Below are 17,307 nucleotides of genomic sequence, written 5' to 3'. Positions count from 1 at the left end.
TGTAAAACAATTATTTTCTATATTTCAATATAGGAAGAACTATATTCTATGTAGAATGATGTTTTGACGCGGAAGCTTATTACGCGTTGACTAGAGATTGCAATCCCGGAACGTTTTGCCAATCCTGGGATCCAGAAAGTTATTATTTTGGGATCCCGGGATCCCGGGATCCCGGTCTTGTCACTAAAGGTCGTAAGAATGATTTCCTACTGACATATTTTGCGTCTTTTAGCTTACCACAAACAAAGAGGCAACCAAAAGCCATCTTTAGACCATGTCATTTGCATTAAAGGTAGTGTGCCACCTTTGAAAGATTTCCCATTTTATTTTTCCTAGGAAAAGAAGCTTCTGTTTTTACCTAATATCGCAACAAAAATCAAAAATGGGCCTGGAATAGTGCCTTTTTCGCCTAAAAGTTTATCGGTTTTTCGATATGTATAACAACTGTAGTGGGCTGAGCTGCAAACAGGCGTCGGCAACAATCGCGAATGCGGCGCACATGTGACAATAAGCAAAGGTCATTATAGAGTTACGACGTACGGGAATGAGTTATCAGCTGTCTAATCGTAGACAACACAATGTCGAGCCTTAAACTGTAAGCCTGTATTGGTATTGTTTCTTTTATTTGGCTGTCGAACATTATTTATGGTTTGAAATATGATTTTATGTAAAATAATTGATATGAAAAAGCCGTCTCTTAAGTTATGACCCCATTTCACCACACGCAAGTGGCAGAAATGACAATGATCAGCTGACGCATTTTTCTTGGCCGAAGTCAGAGCGCGCGGCCCGACGCACCACCACCGCACCACAAAGTATGAGCAGAAGCCGCGCCCAAAGCCAGGGCCCCGGTAACGTGAGGTAGCCGAGTCGGTGCAGCGTGCGCTGACCCAAGCCGGGGCCGCAGCTTTGGGCGCGGTCTACCGCATCCCCCCGGGCTATCACATGACACCGGGAGGACGCGCGGCCCCGGCTTGGGTCAGCGCACGCTGCCCCGACTCGGCTACCTCACGTTACCGGGGCCCTGGCTTTGGGCGCGGTCTACCGCACCACCTAACAGGCGTGTTCGAAACCGCAGGAGATGATGATGAACGGGTTTATCGAAACTTGATTGGATGAGCATATCGGTAATAGCGATTTCAGTGTGTGCATTTATTGTTCATAGTGGTGTGAAATGTGGTTGGGGTACGACCGACAACCCGTCGGGGCGAATTTCGCACTGGGGTACTCAAAATTTGAAGAATTTAAGACGTTTCCATGAGTTTTGAAGGTATGGATAAGTTCTAAAAATCCGGTTCTCCTTATCTGGGCCATTAACTCCATACGGTCCAGGAAAGCTGGCACACTACCTTTAAAAACGATTGACTTTGCGAAGGAAACGTTTCGATTTGATTAGCATTTATTCCCAATTGGTCTTAATAAAACTGTGCGTCGACCAGTGCGTTTACTATCTCGTCATAAAGACGAGTTCCAGCACATCCAGGCCTCACTACCTCTTCGTCTACGCTTCTCGTAGTTAGCGCGACAGTTATAAGCCATTGCTGGTAGGTCCTGTCTATTTTAAAACTCGCGACCAGTGTACGCCAAATTTGGCAGCTCCCTATTTCACAATATTCCAAGACGACGCTTGGTCAATTCACCTCCTTCCGGTTCCGCTTTCATCACTAATGTCTCTCAGACTTTGCTCCAAAGTCGCTTTGAGAGCAGAGTCACTGACTGGGAGAGCTCCACTCTACCGTCTTCAACGTTTGAATCAGTGAGCTCTGCCGTCACTTGCGTGCAAGGGCGGAGCTTTTCCAGGGAAGTTGGTGGGGCAAAAAGTCGTCAAACTTACGATGTCCAATTGTTGAGTTAGGTGAAGTGCAGCACTGAATCTATTATTTTCATTACAAAGATAATGTTTGACATCATTAGACATTTCAAAGCTCCCCAATGCGGAAAAGATTGGTTAGCTAATGCAACAAAGTCCTAAAAGTCAGCTTAAGTTGGTGGGGCAAAACGCTTATTGGTGGGGCAAAATGGCAAGTTGGTGGGGCAGCCGCCATAGGAAGCTCCGCCCCTGCTTGCGTGACATCTGTGACATCTTTTTGCGACATGAGCTCAAAGACTGTCTTGATGACTTCTTTTGTTCCGGCCACGGACGGATATCTCAGAATCGCTGAACGATCCGTGATCCTGATAAAGATGTTGCAGCACTGATACTGCATTTTTTGGCGTTCGGGACCCTTTTTCGTCCACATTTGAGCGGCTTATCCGCTGTGGGTGATACCCGGAAGCTCCAACACGGTCGATTGTGGAAGGCCGATGCGGGGTGCCAGCTAAATAGTTTCTGGTCGATTGTGGAAGGCTGATACGGGGTGCCAGCTAAATCAGAGGTCGATAAAATGCTTGGAGTTGCTCCAACGAACATCTTAGTCCCATCACTGTCTCCAACTTAGCCCTCGCCTGGCGGGGGGGGGGAGCAGCCTCCCTAAGTTTTTTTTCGCGAATAGCGTAAAAGTTGGTGTCGCGTAGCACCGCAAAATTTGGCACAACGTCTGGGAATGAGCCTTTTGCTACCTCAGGGACGTATCCAAGGGGGGGGGGGGCGACGGGGGCGGTCGCCCCCCCCCCTGGGCCCTGCCGGGCCCCAAAAGCGGGCCCGGCAGGGCCCGCTAGGCAGCAAGAAAGCGGGCCCGAAGGGCCCGCTTTGGGGCCTAGTCAGGAACAATTTGGGTTCGGCTGGGCCAAAAAGCGGAAGGGCATGTTCAGAAGGATTTGTTCGAATTTTTTGGTTCGCGGATGGGCCCCTGGGGCCCTGCCGGGCCACAAACAGGTCCGTAACTGGGCCCTTCGGCCCACTTTTGGGCAGAGCGAGGGCAATTTGGAGCCCGGCAGGGCCCCAAAAGCGGAAAGACCCGTTCAGAAGGATATGCTCGAGCCTTCGAGCTTGAGGAAGGGCCCCTATGGCCCTGCCGGACTCCAAACGGGTCCCTTATCGGGCCCAAAGGTATCGCTTTTGAGCTAATTGGCCCCGGAGAAGTTATGGTTAGCGGATCCGAAAAAATCCTCTTCCGTGCCCAGTCACAGGGCCTGTCTGTGCCCTAGATGTGGAAGGGCCCGCTGAGAAGATCTTGCCCAGGCTTTCGGGTCCAAAAAGGGCCCATAGGGTCTTGCCGGTGCTCATATGGGTCCCTAGCCGGGCCCCACAAGCGGACCGGGCCAAGCCAATGACAACCGGGGGCCCGGGAGGTCTACAAAAGCGGAAGGGCCCGCTCAGAAAGCCTTGAAGCAGGCTTTTGAGCTTAAGTATTGGTCCCTCGGCCTCGACAACGTATCAAGAAAGCGAGCCCAGATATACACTTCCGTGCCCAGTCTCAGAAACAGCTTGTCCTGGCTGGGCCCCAGAAACGGAAGGGCCCGCTGAGAAGGCCCTGCCCAGGCCATGGGGCCCGAGGAACAGGCAACAGCCGATGATGGGACCCTTTCGACTGACCTCATGGGGCTGCTCCTGTTTACAGTTCTCCGAACAAAATGAGCTCCATAGTTGCGCCACGGATGGCGTTTGGGACAGGCGGTGGGGGAGGCGTTTGAACACCCTCTCTCTCTAACTCGGCTCCTGGGCCACCCAGCGACACGTAAGCGTACGTGGCATTCGGAAGAGCGTAAAAAATCATGCCGAAAGTAACTCGGTCATTTTCTAGGTCAGGTCAAAGGTCAGGTCACCATAAGTCAGCAAAGGTCACATTTTGCCTATTTCAACATTGTTTGACAACTCCGGCGCATAACCCGGGTACAAACAGAGCTGCAGCGCCACAAAAAAACGCATTCAATAGTTCTTTTAACGTTCTTTCCGTAAACTGTTCTCAGAATTGACCTGCGATTAACCCGCGCACCGACGGGGGTCCGCGCCAACTTAGAACCGACGGGGGGGGGGCGGATGACCGCCCGCCCCCTGAGATCTCAAGAACGAAGCAAGATAGCGACAAGCGGTAAACGGCATGGGGTACGCACGGACAAGGTCTACAATTTTTAATTAGGTCATTTCCAGATCAGGTCAAAGATGACGTCACAGGGGTAAAAAAAGTCAAAATGGCGGCGCTAGATATGAAGAGTTTTTCTCGAATAACTTTCGAATTAGCCAAGCTAGGAACAAACTAAGGGCACCATCGTGATCCTCTCGTCAATCCGCATCGAATCATACTCCGTTATCTACTGTAGCTCTGACACGACGTGACAAAGTTGCAAAAAAGTGATTTGAGGTTGGGTCATTCGAAGTAACCTGGTGATCTGACCTTAAAAGTTAGGAGGTTCAAACTTGCACACCATGTGTAAAATTAATGAGAAAATAGTCATGCCAAATTTCGCGGCGCTACGCGCCGCGGTTTTCCCGCATAACCTCAAGGGGGGGGGCGGATAACAGCCCCCCCGTCGGTGCTCGGGTTAACGGTTTAGCCTCTTGAGAGAAAAAACTTTTAAAATAGTCGTTTTTATGAAACACTTTTTTTCTTTAACAATTTTCGACTCAGGAAAAGGCACGACATTTCTTTTGTCAGCATCGTGTTACTCTCGTCGAGACGCGTCGAATGAGCTACATATAATTTGACCTTATCAGGTCATTTAGAAAATTTGAACTAAATTCAAGGTGACCTGACCTGAAAGGTCATGTTGCACATTCGTCAAACCGTATCGTCGATAAGGCCTGAACACATCTAAGGTGTTTTCAACGCTCTAGCGTGTCTCTAACAAATGCTATTGTCAAAAGCTGTGGAGACGTTTCGTGACCTGAGATGACCCCATAGACATAAGGAGGGGTCACGGGTACAAATTTCCGATTTAGGTTGTCATTTTTTATGTAACCAGGTGATTGAGGGTGCCTAGGATGACGTTTGCCTAAAAGAGGCACCTTTCGATTTTCTCCCATTTATAAAACCTAATGGAGAGAGCGCAAAAATTGACTTGACCTTATGTCACCACCGGTATGCAAATTTCGAGATAATCATTTTATACATAGGTACTGTTACTCTTATCAATCGCTAAAAGTTTCAAGCCGATCGTTCAGTCGGTGTTGCTATGGAGAGCATTCTAACCTTTTCTGAGGTGAGGTCACTTGACGTGGTCTGGTGACCTGACCTTGAGCGACCTGGGTGTAAAATTTTCATATCTGGACTGTAGATAAGATTCATCCCTCTTTTTTATATCCACGCAAAACCGCAAGGAGGAGGTGTTCAAACAGCCCCCCCCCCCCGGCCGGGCGCGGGTTAACGAACTTCAACGGAAGTGAACTGCAAAAACGAACTTCAACGGAAGCTAACTGCAAACATGTTATCAAGGTCGAGAAACGCAAGACAATGCATTTTCATTTACAATGCCAAATTCTATCGTAAATTTGCTGTTTTTTCGACATTCTCGAATTTTTACACGCCAGGATAGGCAGTCGCTGTGGGGCCCCTTTTGGCTGACCTCCGGGCCCTTCTCGGCTGTCGCCCCCCCCCCCCCTGAGCGAAATCCTGGATACGTGCCTGTGCTACCTAGTACCTATCCTGAAAATTTACTGCCATCCGCCGCGTCGGCACACCGGTATCTCCTCACCTTCTCCCCATACGGCCTTGATTCCCCAACTCACACCATCACACTACTGCATACGGTGACCGGTCGCACGGTGGATCTGAATGCCTACGTTTTCGCGCCAGTCTGAAACAACTAACGATTATCATCAGCTTAGAGATGTTGAAATTTAGCATTTTAAAGCTTTTAATTTAAAAGTTCATGTGTGTGCCTTAACGCACTTGTCCTTATTGATTGAGAAAAGAGCGGACTTTTTATCGTATTACCTAATACGAAGTAACGCAATCGATGTGTGATTTCGGTCCACTGTGCGTTTTCAGGCGCGCTCGATAAAACACCCAGGCCTGGAGAAAGTTGGAAGGGTGATTTTCTGATCCTCCTTACCACAAAATGACCCTAAGCGAAAAAATGCCCGCAGGGCGCTGCCAACGCGTGCCAGCGGCCCTGCTAGTAAGGGCGAAAATCAATGTATGTGTATGCGGAGCACACCCTTAGCGCTACGATGGCTCCTTGGAGACACCTGGAGAAACCTCTGCCGGCAGAAGGGTCAGGTCCCTCGCAGACGGCGCGGCACGGCGGGAGCTCAGCGGGTGGCCTAGCGGGAAAGAGGATAAAAATAGCCGACTGGCCCGACCCAGCGAGGGGTGACCGAAGGGTGACCACTGACCAGGAGTGAATGAGGGAACATACACGCGGTACCGAGCAGCCGATAACAGCACCGGACGATTAGAAAGTCATAAGTCAATGCTGTATTTTAGGCATAAGGAAGCATCCATGTAGACGGGCGGACTGTCTCCAGCTCTTCCAAGTATTGCTAATATCTTGCTCCAACGAGCGTTGGCACGTTGGAAGTTTTATCGACCACTGAGCTAAATAGTTTCTCTGCTTTATCTCACGCAGCACCATGAACAGTGTAAACAAGACACGTGCAGCGGCTGCATTCTTTTTATGGTGAAAAACTGATTTTTGGGGATCCCGGGATTGGCGGAATTTCGGGATCGGGATCGGAATTAAAATCCCGCCGGGATCCCGGGATCCCGATCCCGAGATTGCAATCTCTAGCGTTGACCAATCACATTGCGTAGGTAGTTCAAACCTACGCATGCTGCATTGGCTGTAAGCAGCATGCTGATTGGCTGACGATGATGTGACTGCATTCCTTTCTAAGACACCACATTCCTGCGTAAAACACTCTTTTTGGAAGGGGAAATTGAACATTTTTTTCTTAGGGTGATCGTTGGGCCGTAAAAGCTTATGACTTGTGCTAGTCTCAGCGCAAGCTACAAGACTGCTATTTCAGTTCAAAACCCCATGTTAAAAGTGAATTATTTCCTTTAAAGTGGGTTTCATGGTTGACAGGTTACTTTTCGGTTCTGTTTACCTTAGGGTACTGGGCAAACATAATTAAGGTAAATGTCAAGATAAAGTCCTCAAAAGATTTGAAGGATAATTTTTTTCATATTCTTACATTATGACATCCTGAATCCAAAAATGATACTTACATGTCTCGCAAATAAAAGGAAAAAACATTATCAAACCTGACCTAACCTACCTACTTACCTACAACCTAACAAGCTACAACCTACAAACCTACAACCTAACAACCTACAACCTACAAACCTACCAACCTACAACCTAAAACATACAAACCTACAACCTAAAGCCTACAAACCTACAACCTAAAGCCTACAACCTACAACCTAACCTAACCTACAACCTAAAACTTCCGCTGTTTCATATTCATATCAACAGCGCCACAATTGTAGATTGGACCTTATCATTGACCTCTATTAGTGCCTCAATGGTCCTTATCTTGACAATTCAAGACAAATGAAATACCATAATTAGCACGCCATGATAGATCACTGTCGCTCACTCCAACACAGACATAAGACAGCGCTCGTTTTCAAACAGATGTGTGCATCTCTGGAACAGCCTACCACCAGATGTTGTTAACCCGCGCCCCACTGGGGTCTGCGTATAACACGCCCTACTGGGGGGGGCTATTCATAGCCCCCCCTCCTAACTCCGAAACTACTGGGCCGATCGTCAAAATTCAAACGGCGTCTGATAGCCCCGGAAAAACTGTCGAACGAAACCTAATTTCATTGACCTCAAGGTCACCGATGACGTCACAGGTCAGGTCAAAGTAAAAATTATTAGCATTTTGGCTTGTTCACGTTTTGGGCTCTGGCCGCCGTCCTACAAGTCAGATCAGGCTCATTTTTGGTTCACACACTCGTGAACAGATGCTCTAGATACCCTGAGGGTACCAAACTTGTACTTTGATTTTCAGGTCAAGGTCAGGTCATCACAGGTCACGAAAATATTGTATCATGCGTCGGTCACGTGACACATGTTTTATGGTCCATTTAGGCCAAAGATTTCGAATTTGATGTCGTCTGTGTCATTGGAGGTCATTTTGAGTCGAATTTAGCTTAGGTCAGGTCACTTTCAGGTCAAAAAAGGTCAAATTTTGAAGTTATAATTTTTCAACAGAAAAAGTGTCTATTGGATGCAGTTTGAGCTCAGGAACACGATGGTGCTATTTATATTGGCGTACGATGTCAAATACGTGGTGAAAAATTGATTTGAAAAATTAATAATTGTGAATTTTTTGCAATAATGCGTATAACTTGGCCATTTTTGAAGATATTTAGCTGAAACTTGCTAGAGTTAGTCATAATAACGCGTTCTATCACATATATTCCAGTTTTTTCGAAAAGTCAAAAACTTTTTGAAAAAAATGTAAAACTGTAGATTTTGAATTTTATTATATGAAATTTTCGAAATTTTCAAAATTTCGAAAATCCGAGATAGCAGTTTGATAGCGCAGTCTATTCTGAGTCCTCTCATGCAAAGAAATTGGATCTAGCTTAAAAACTGAGCCCTTGGGAGCGATTGCAGTGGTTCGATGTTTTGCGTCGAAATCGGCCGAACATGACGTCACTCTGACGTCATTTCCGGCCGACCTATGGTAGCTACGAAGTTCAAATTTTGACACAAGGTGTCAAATTGATGCAGCCAAAGGTACTGAAAGTTTGGCGTCGATACGTCAAGCGGTTTGGAAGTTATTGCAGAAAAACGGGAGGGGGGGGGGCTATAAATAGCCCCCCCCCCAGTGGGGCGCGGGTTAATGCCCCAGACCTTCAGTCATTTAAACATGGATTAGTAGGAGCTATTCCGGATAGACTTGTCAAGTATATGTAAGTTGTATGATCATTGATGAACACTTTTTTACTATTTGCTATTCTATTGTAAAAACACGATGTAGTCAATGTTAGTCTAAATGGTGGCGCAACACTCCAGTTATGTGCGTGTATGTTACGACGATGTATCCTGAGGTTGTCAACTGGCACGCCATATGAAGCAGGGTTCCTCCTGTCCTTCCATCCATCGAGCCTTTTCCTTGCCGACTGGTGGTAGTGGATGGAACCCGACAAGGTGAGTTGACAAGGTGAGCACATTTTCCAGAACAGTTGGGGAAACTACGAGGAGCCAAACAAAAAATGGATTAGCCAATCAGCGGCTGGAGTGGGCGGGGCGATGACCATATATGGTCATAAAATCAGACAACTTCATCTTTTCAATGAATTTTAGCATTCAAATGAAAAAATAAGGCATAAGAATGTTTTTTAACCACACAAGGCCTACACTCAACCGGTGCATAATTAACTGGCGGCTCTAAATCGCAGAGTTACAACGCAAGGTCAAACCGTGTTTGGCAAATATGGCGGATTGAAACAGACGCGCCAAAAAAATGTAAGCAGTACGGTGGTTTAAAAATGTCATTATTTTTATTATTTTGTTTATGGTTTTTCTAATTGTAGTTAAGTTATTATTTTAGAATTAAATATTTTTGTTTATTGTAATTAAATTAAATCTTTTAACAATTTTCTTTCATAAAACCAATCCATTTATTGAATGGCCAGCTGATTGCGACGCCCAGAACCTGCAGAATAGCCGTTTTCGTATCGCCATTTTCGAGTCAATTCGCCGAATTTACTCAAATCACACCAATTCCTAGTGAAAAATGGAAGCCTTTTGGCCCTTTTCTCTCCAATAAGTGGACACGATACCGCAAGTACCGGCTTGTTATACCGTTTTCCACCCTTAGTAGCGGGGGCTGCATTTATGCCCATATATGGTCATCAAAAGTCCATTTATTGACCAATCCATTTTTTGACGTTCGCCTCATAGTTTCCCTGAGAACTGAGAAGCGTAGACTGTATTACATGTAACTGGCTAAAAAGGGACGCCGGTGAAAACAGGGCGCCGGAGGGAATTTTAGTCACGTGACATATGGGACTTCTCCCCTCCACGGGCCTTCTAGATGCTAAACGTCACGTGTGAATATTACGAACCTTGATCAAATCGCCCCAGGCGCCCTGTTTTCACCATCGTCCCTAAAAAGGCCATTAATGGTGAATGAACTTCACATATTTTGTGACAGAATATGCAAAACATTTCAACAAATAGATTGTGTGCCCTTTAACACCCCATTGGATTGTGGGGTGTCCAGTGGGCATCAGTTGGGCAAACTAGACTTTTGGAATCAAAATATGGAGGCATCAATAATTTGATTCTGGTGGGAGGAGCCATGACCAAATATGGGCATGGAATCAATTTTTTGATTCATTTGGGTACACTTTTGACTTCAAATGTATCGTTACGGTTGAAAAAAGGCCCATGACGGTGAGATTTTTCTTTAAAAAGGTAGAAAAATGTGGTAGGTTTGCAAAAAGTGTTACCTCAAAACTAAGAAATTGTCCCTTTGGCCTTGTGAATGGGAAAAAGACAGAGCCACTGTCCATGACGTAAAAGCTGTTTTGAGGAAATCACACTGTATGTTATTTCTGTATCATGAATTGCATACTAAACAATCAGTATTTGTGTAAAATGGCAAAATGAAATTTTCAAACCCCTAATTATCATTGTTGTAGTGCTTTTATATTCATTATATGGTTTTTACCTGTTGCTTCAGTTTTTGTATTCTTGACATGTTAAAATTGTGAATTGTTATCAAATGTAGTGAAGGTTAAGTACAACAATGCTATAGGTATCTGTTGTGGTGCTGAGGATACCACTAAATGAGAATAATAACAAGATAAATGCTGTATTCCTGCAAGTTATTGTTGCCTATCTGTTAACATTACCTGTGAATCAAAATAATGATTAGCCAGCTGATGGGGAATCAATATTATGATTATCTGTTTAAAGTGAATCAATTCCTTGATTGCCTTTCACTAACTATAGAATTCAAATTGTTATGATAGGAGCAATATTATTTTGCTTAGGAGATAGTTCCAGCATTTCTGTTCAAGATCAGGCATGCTCCTTCTTGAAACACTCTCTTATTTTTATGTGATTGGTAAGTTAGAAATGGTCTGCATTTATGCCCAAAAGGAATCAATCTTTTGATGCCTCCATATTTTGATTCCAAAGATCTAGTTTGCCCAACTGGCATCAGCATTGGATGACCATTTCTTGGAAATTGGAATATAGATGTCCCTTCACACCCTCACCATCGAGAAACGGAAAACTGAATAGAATGAAGAACCTGTTGGGAAAAAATCCTTGGCACATTTACATAGGTACTACTACTGTGCCAATTTTCAGGAAACTCAATCGGCAACAGTGTCAGTGTGTGTGGAGCCGCGTTGCTTTCTGTCGCTTTCTGTTGTAAACAAACAAGGTTCATGCATTATTAGGGAACGAATGCATATAACATTTACGTGAGATTACCCACAATGCTCGGACACGTTGATGACGTCATTGGTGGCTTAAATATTTGGTATGATCGATCTAAAAGTACAGCCCACCGCTAAAGTAATGTAGGGTTTTACCAATCTCAACGGTTGACTTTGACTGGCGATTGTTTAATGCGGGGATTCCCATGCGCCGAGATATCCCTTTAGCATTATCCTAGCCGTGCGGGAAACATTTGCACGTGATCTTTCCTGCACTGTTTTCCGGCACGGGTTGATGACCTACAGTTCTGGTGATTTTTTGATAAAAATCTTAAAAAATGTGATTTCAATAATTAAATTCTGAGTTTCTGAATAGATATTAAACGACGTATGGGAAATATCTTACTGAACTTGCTCTGGGATGAAAAATGGAAACCTCGGTCTTCAAAAAATCTCCGGCACTCGGCTACGCCTCGTGCCTACAATTTTTCAAAGACCTCGGTTTCCATTTTTCTTTCCCAGAGCCGTTCAGTAATATATAGTGATCGAAAAGAAGATGTCAATAGCTAAAGCTGCAGCTGCAAGGGTGACGATACATATAAGCTACATTCAAAGTTTCATTGTAATCTGGCTAATCGTTCCTAAGCTTCAGAAGCAGAACATACCCATGAGTCATGGGTCATGACTGAAACCCCACATTACTTCTGCTGTGGACTGTACTATCGATGCAGGGTTTTCTATCGATATGAGAACTTTGATTTGCAAAGCGGGAAGATCGCACGTGAAAATGACTTTTGACCTCTCTAACAAGATTGAGATCACGGGTTCGGGGTTCGAATCCCATCGGCGGCATAGAATTACCGTACCCGTTATCGAGTTTTGCAATCCGTTATTAGATCGGGAGCTAATTTTCACCGGCGAATTGGATGACCGTTGTCCCGAGTGAAACGATGGCACGAGTGCTGATAATTTTCATCTTCCCGGCAGACCCATGCATAATTTTATTTCTTACACACTATTAGGTATTAGTTGCTATAAATTCTTCAATTCTTTACTTCCATATATTCAAAAACGGTTAATCTTGTACCGGTCGGGAAAAGATCCAGTGATCTTTTCCCAGCCGGGAAAAGATCAGCTGTTCTTGCCACGAACGGTTTATTACGATTTATCCTCGTGTTTTGGTCAATGGAAGTTAGCCAACATCCAACACAACATAATTTGCAACGTTGAGCTATAGCATTAGCCATAAAAACTGGGTTATAGGTCAACTCGACCACGCTAGTCACGACTCTTAAAATTCCATCAAAAGAACGGAAACCCCCAAAATTAAAAAAAAACTAAAAAATGACAGTGTACCTTTTTCCGGAAAAACGGTGCATTGCACGGCGTTGCAAATGGTCCCAAATGAAAGAACGCCTTAAAATGCTGGTGGGTCATTTTTCGATTTTTTATTTAAGGGACCCTTGTCCCTTAACCCCCGCTTAACTTGGGGTCTGTTTATAACGCGACCTGGTGGGGGGGGCTATTTTTTGCCCCCCCCCCCCTCGTATCTCCGAAACTACTGGACGGATCCGCAAAATTCAAACGGCGTTCGAAAGGCCTGTCAAATTTGTTGAAGGAAACCAAATTTCATTGACCTCGGGGTCACCGATGACGTCACAGGTCAGATCAAAAATGAAATGTTTCACCGTTCACGGGTCTTCTAGGGAATGCGCTATAACACCGAAGAAAACGCATTTTGTCAAGAATCAGCAATAGGGCGTCAGTTGCCTAGTACATATGTTGCTATAAGAGGTCACTGACAATACCAGGTCAGGTCACAGGTCAGGTCACCAAGGGTCACAGGTCAGGTCACATGAACCTAACTTTGGGTACTAAGGTTGTGCGATGCATGTTTTATGGCCAATTTTTCATTTCCAACCCAATGGTGTTGGTTATAAGACTATCAGGTACGGCTTAGGTCATTTTCAGGTGAAGGTCAGGTCAAGGTCAGGTCAAAAAAGGTCAAATCTTAAAGTTGATAGTTTTGCATAAAATGGGTATTGATTCGATGCAGCTCGTCACGGGGAGTCTAATGGTGGTCTTTGTTTTGCGCTACGGGGTCTAGAATCGCTAAAAATTGAGTTTGAAAATTTGACGTCATCAATTTTAAAGTTTTTTCGCTATAACTTCAGCAAAAAAAAGAGGTATCAATCTCAAATTTGGTATGTGGATAGAAGGGGGTAAGGACTATCACATATATTCCGGTTTTTGCGAAATTCAAAAAACGTTTTGGATTTTTCGGCTATTATATTCAAAAAACCTATTTTTTGATTTTTTGGGGTCAAAATCCAAACATTTCAAAAATCCGAGATAGCAGTTTTGTAGTGTTAGAAAGCTTTCTACACTGATCATTAACGCGCTTTAAGATGACAGTGAGAGTTTATTCATAAGAAATAAACAATAATATGTTGCATAATCAATGCATTGTTAACAGTGTTTAACTTCCAAAGCACATCCCCCGTATTCTTGTCTTCTAGCACACAATTACAAATATATACGTGCGCGTGACAGCTGCATGACAGAACTCTTAATTTGATATACTTCACAACATCACCCCGTCGCCAAAACACACGTCGCAACAGCATTGAGAACGTTCAACCCTGCGCTACTTTCATCGAGCTTCGAACACCTCACTCCACAAGGAGATTACAGCCGCAGGAATTGTGGTCGCCTGCGAGCGCGAGTAGGGTACCGACGCCCCGCAGCCACCTGGTAGTCAGCCGTGTCGCCCAGCTCGCTCATGACCTCCGGACGGACCACAGAGGAGGGTGGGCAGTGCAGCAACACCCCCCGTGACACCTCTTCTTCATCTCGACGAACGGGACCAGGATCCTGAGTGGAGCGGTCCTCAGTTCCAACGTTCGAGCCGGAAGAGGAGCCGGCTACGGATGGGGCTGTCGGTACAGGCGGCGCGTCAGGAAACTGTTCCCGGTTTACACACTTTTTACAGCGGTTCAAATGCACCACTTGCTCCCCACTTTGCATATTTAAGAGCACATTTGCACCACGTCTGCTGCTAACCAGGAATGGCCCATCATACACAGGGTCCAAAGAGGAGTTTCTAACCTCTTTGCGCAGATACACGTAATCACCCGCCCTAACATCGCTATCCTTCTTCCCCTGGTCGTAGTAAAACTTAGAAGAGGCATGTGCCGCTGAAGAGTTTTTCTTTGCCTGACTGTGCAGTTCCGTCAGCCTGAACTGTGTTTCCTCAGAGTGGGTTTCAGGGCTGAAGCTCTGCTCGGCGACTATGCCGTCCCTGGCCCGGCCGCCCCCCACCGGTGTCCGAACGCTCACGCCGAACATGAGTTCGTTGGGTTCATATTTTGTTGAGTTGCTAGGCAGCGAGTTATAAATACTTCGCACTTCACTAAGCAAAGCAGGCCACTGATCTGTTACCATTTGCTGACTTTGCAGCTTGCACCTCAATAGCTGTTTCACAGTCTGGATAGTGCGTTCCGCGAGACCGTCCCCCTCTGGGTGGTACGGTGACGATCTCCGTTTCTCAATGCCAAAGGATTCGCACAGCTGGCTCATCATCTGACCATCTACATTTTTCCCTTGATCAGTAATGATGCGGAGTGGTGGCCCATGTCTGTGAATCCATTCGGACCTTACTGCGTTACATATGCTTTCTGCCGACTGGTCCTTGAGCGGAACGAGCTCAACGTAGCGGGAAAACATGTCTACAATGACCAGAAGGTAACGGCTGCCGTCTGGCGCCCTGGGCATGGTGGCTATGTCGAGGGCTATGCTTGACCGAGGTGACACATCGCCTGTTTCGTACTCTTGCATCGTCTGTTTCGGTGCGTAAGTTCGTTTGCTCTTCTGACAGGTATCGCATGCCATGCACATGGTTTGTATGTATTTAAACATTCCGATCCAGAAAAAGTGTTCCCGGATAAGCAAATATGTTTTGTGCACACCGGCATGGTGCACGGAGTGTTCCATTTCAAAAACTGTCCCACGCATGCTGTTTGGCACCACGATTTGTCCCTTACGTTTTAGGACGCCGTTCTCCAGCCTCATGCCACCATAAGATTTATATCGACCCTTAGTTACTTTGCCTTCGGTACGTAACTGATGAGCGGCATAGGCTATGCTAGAGTCCTCTTGCTGTCCTGCTTTGATGCTGTCGAGCGTGTTAGCACCTCTAACAGGATAAACATGTCTTTCAAAATGTTCGACATCATCGTTCACTACCCTGTCCACCTCCGAGTCGATCCTGCTGAGGAAGTCAGGCGCAGCGTGATCCTTGCCCTTGCGATACACCACAGTGTAGTTGAGACATTCCAGTTCGGCTATCCATCTCGCGAACTTCCGGCGTGGGTCTCGCTGTTGTCTTAACCAGGTGAGCGGATTGTGATCGCTTATGAGAATCACCTCCGGTGCTGCGCTCACATATACCTCCCACTTCCTAGTAGCGGATATCAGGGCCCAACATTCGATCTCGGATGCCGAGTAATTCCGCTGGGTAGCGGTGAGGCCAGATGAATAATAAGCGATCGGGCGAAGTCTCCCCGAGCTGTCTTCCTGTGAGAGAATGGCTCCCACACCGGACCCGGACCCGTCAACCTCTATAAAAAAACGATTTGTCCCACTGCGGGAAGGCCAGCACCATTTCGGAGATCAGGATGTCCCTTAGAGTGCAGAAACTCTTCTCACATTCTTCTGACCATGACCAGCGTGCGTTCGCGCCGGTGAGCGCATACAGCGGCGAGGCGATCTCAGCCATGCGGGGTATGAATGACCTGTAGTAGTTCAACATACCCAAGAACCTCTGAAGCTCTTTCTTGCTGGTCGGTCTAGCACAGTCTTGAATAGCTTCAACGTTCTCGGGAAGAGGGGAACACCCTTCAACCGAGACGGTGTGTCCCAGGAATGCGCCGCTTCCGTAACCGAAGCGACACTTATCTGTTCGGAGCTGCAAGTTGGCGGACTGCAGGCGCTTCAGGGTTTGTTCCAAGTCCACAAGATGCTGTTCGAAGTCAGAAGAGTAACAACAGACGTCGTCAATGTACGCTACTGTAGCTTCTACGCCCTTCAAAATGCTGTCGATCGTTCTCTGGTATGTGCTCTGGCTATTACATAGTCCAAAAGCCATGACGTTCATCTCATACTGGGCCCTCGGAACGGAAAACGCTGTCTTGTAGCGATCGCTTTCGTCCATTTCAATGCTCCAGTAGGCACTGGCGCAGTCCATGAAAGAAAATACCTTACTGTTATGCATCTTGTCAAAGAGGTCCTTTGCATTCGGGAGAGGGTACGCGTCTTTTTTCGTGACACTATTTAACTGTCTGTAATCGACTACAAACCGCTGTGTGCCGTCTCGTTTCCGCACTAAAATTACGCTACTGCTCCACGGCGAGTCTGATGGACGGCAAACGCCGTTGGCCAGCATCTCCTCGACCTGCCTATTGATCTCTTGAGTATCGCTAGGGGACATCCGCCGCATCTTTTGTTTTACCGGCCTGGCGTCTCCTGTTTCAATTTTATGTTTGCCCATGTTGCATAAGGCCGGTTTTTTAGGGTTGGTCGCCCAGACAGAGCCATATGCTGAGAGCAGCTTGTGCATTCTCTGTTTCTCGTCATCCGATAGACGCGGATTTATGTCAAACGCCTGGCTAGCGTCAATGTGGTCGTGCTGCTCCAAACGTGCCACATCAACCCTACCATTCACTTCTCCCCCGCTTTACATGATGCTAGTATCGTACCATGTTTCTCCCAGACGGATGCGATGACCGGCCCAGTCGAACTCTAGAGACGGAAACTTGCACAGAAAGGTACGCCCCAGTAGGATGGTCTCATCATACGAGTCAATCACCGTGAACTCTGACGCTTCGACCCGACCGTCAGCTAATGTCACAGACAAGTTCGCATGACCATATATGGGCACTTGTACGTTTCCTACCCCTAGTACATGCCTGTCTTTGGTTCGTCTAATCTTTCTGAGAAGGTTCAGCTTAAGAAGAGACCCCTTGTCAATCACGGAGGGCCCCCGCCAGAATCTATCAGAGCAGAAGCATCG

The 17,307-nt window shown here is 46.2% G+C and overlaps 1 protein-coding gene across 4 annotated transcripts in view; it reads right to left on the bottom strand.

The window, feature by feature from the left end:
- LOC122387263 (trafficking protein particle complex subunit 13-like) overlaps nucleotides 1-11,214 on the bottom strand; it is a 31,861-nt gene extending 20,647 nt beyond the window's left edge. The window contains exon 1 of one of the 4 annotated variants that reach the window (XM_043377325.1): nucleotides 11,138-11,214. The gene's annotated coding sequence lies outside the window, so the exon portion shown is untranslated. Of the gene's footprint in view, nucleotides 1-11,072 lie in introns of all 4 variants that reach the window. The other 3 variants (XM_043377327.1, XM_043377324.1, XM_043377326.1) reach the window with 3 other exon arrangements.
- Between the last annotated feature and the right edge of the window lie 6,093 nt (nucleotides 11,215-17,307).

The sequence above is a fragment of the Amphibalanus amphitrite genome, unplaced genomic scaffold (assembly GCF_019059575.1).
Source record: "Amphibalanus amphitrite isolate SeventyFive unplaced genomic scaffold, NRLGWU_Aamphi_draft 000279F_arrow, whole genome shotgun sequence".
Lineage (NCBI taxonomy): Eukaryota > Metazoa > Arthropoda > Thecostraca > Balanomorpha > Balanidae > Amphibalanus > Amphibalanus amphitrite.
Note: the sequence above shows the minus strand (reverse complement) of the source record. Positions and strands in the feature narration are given on the sequence as shown.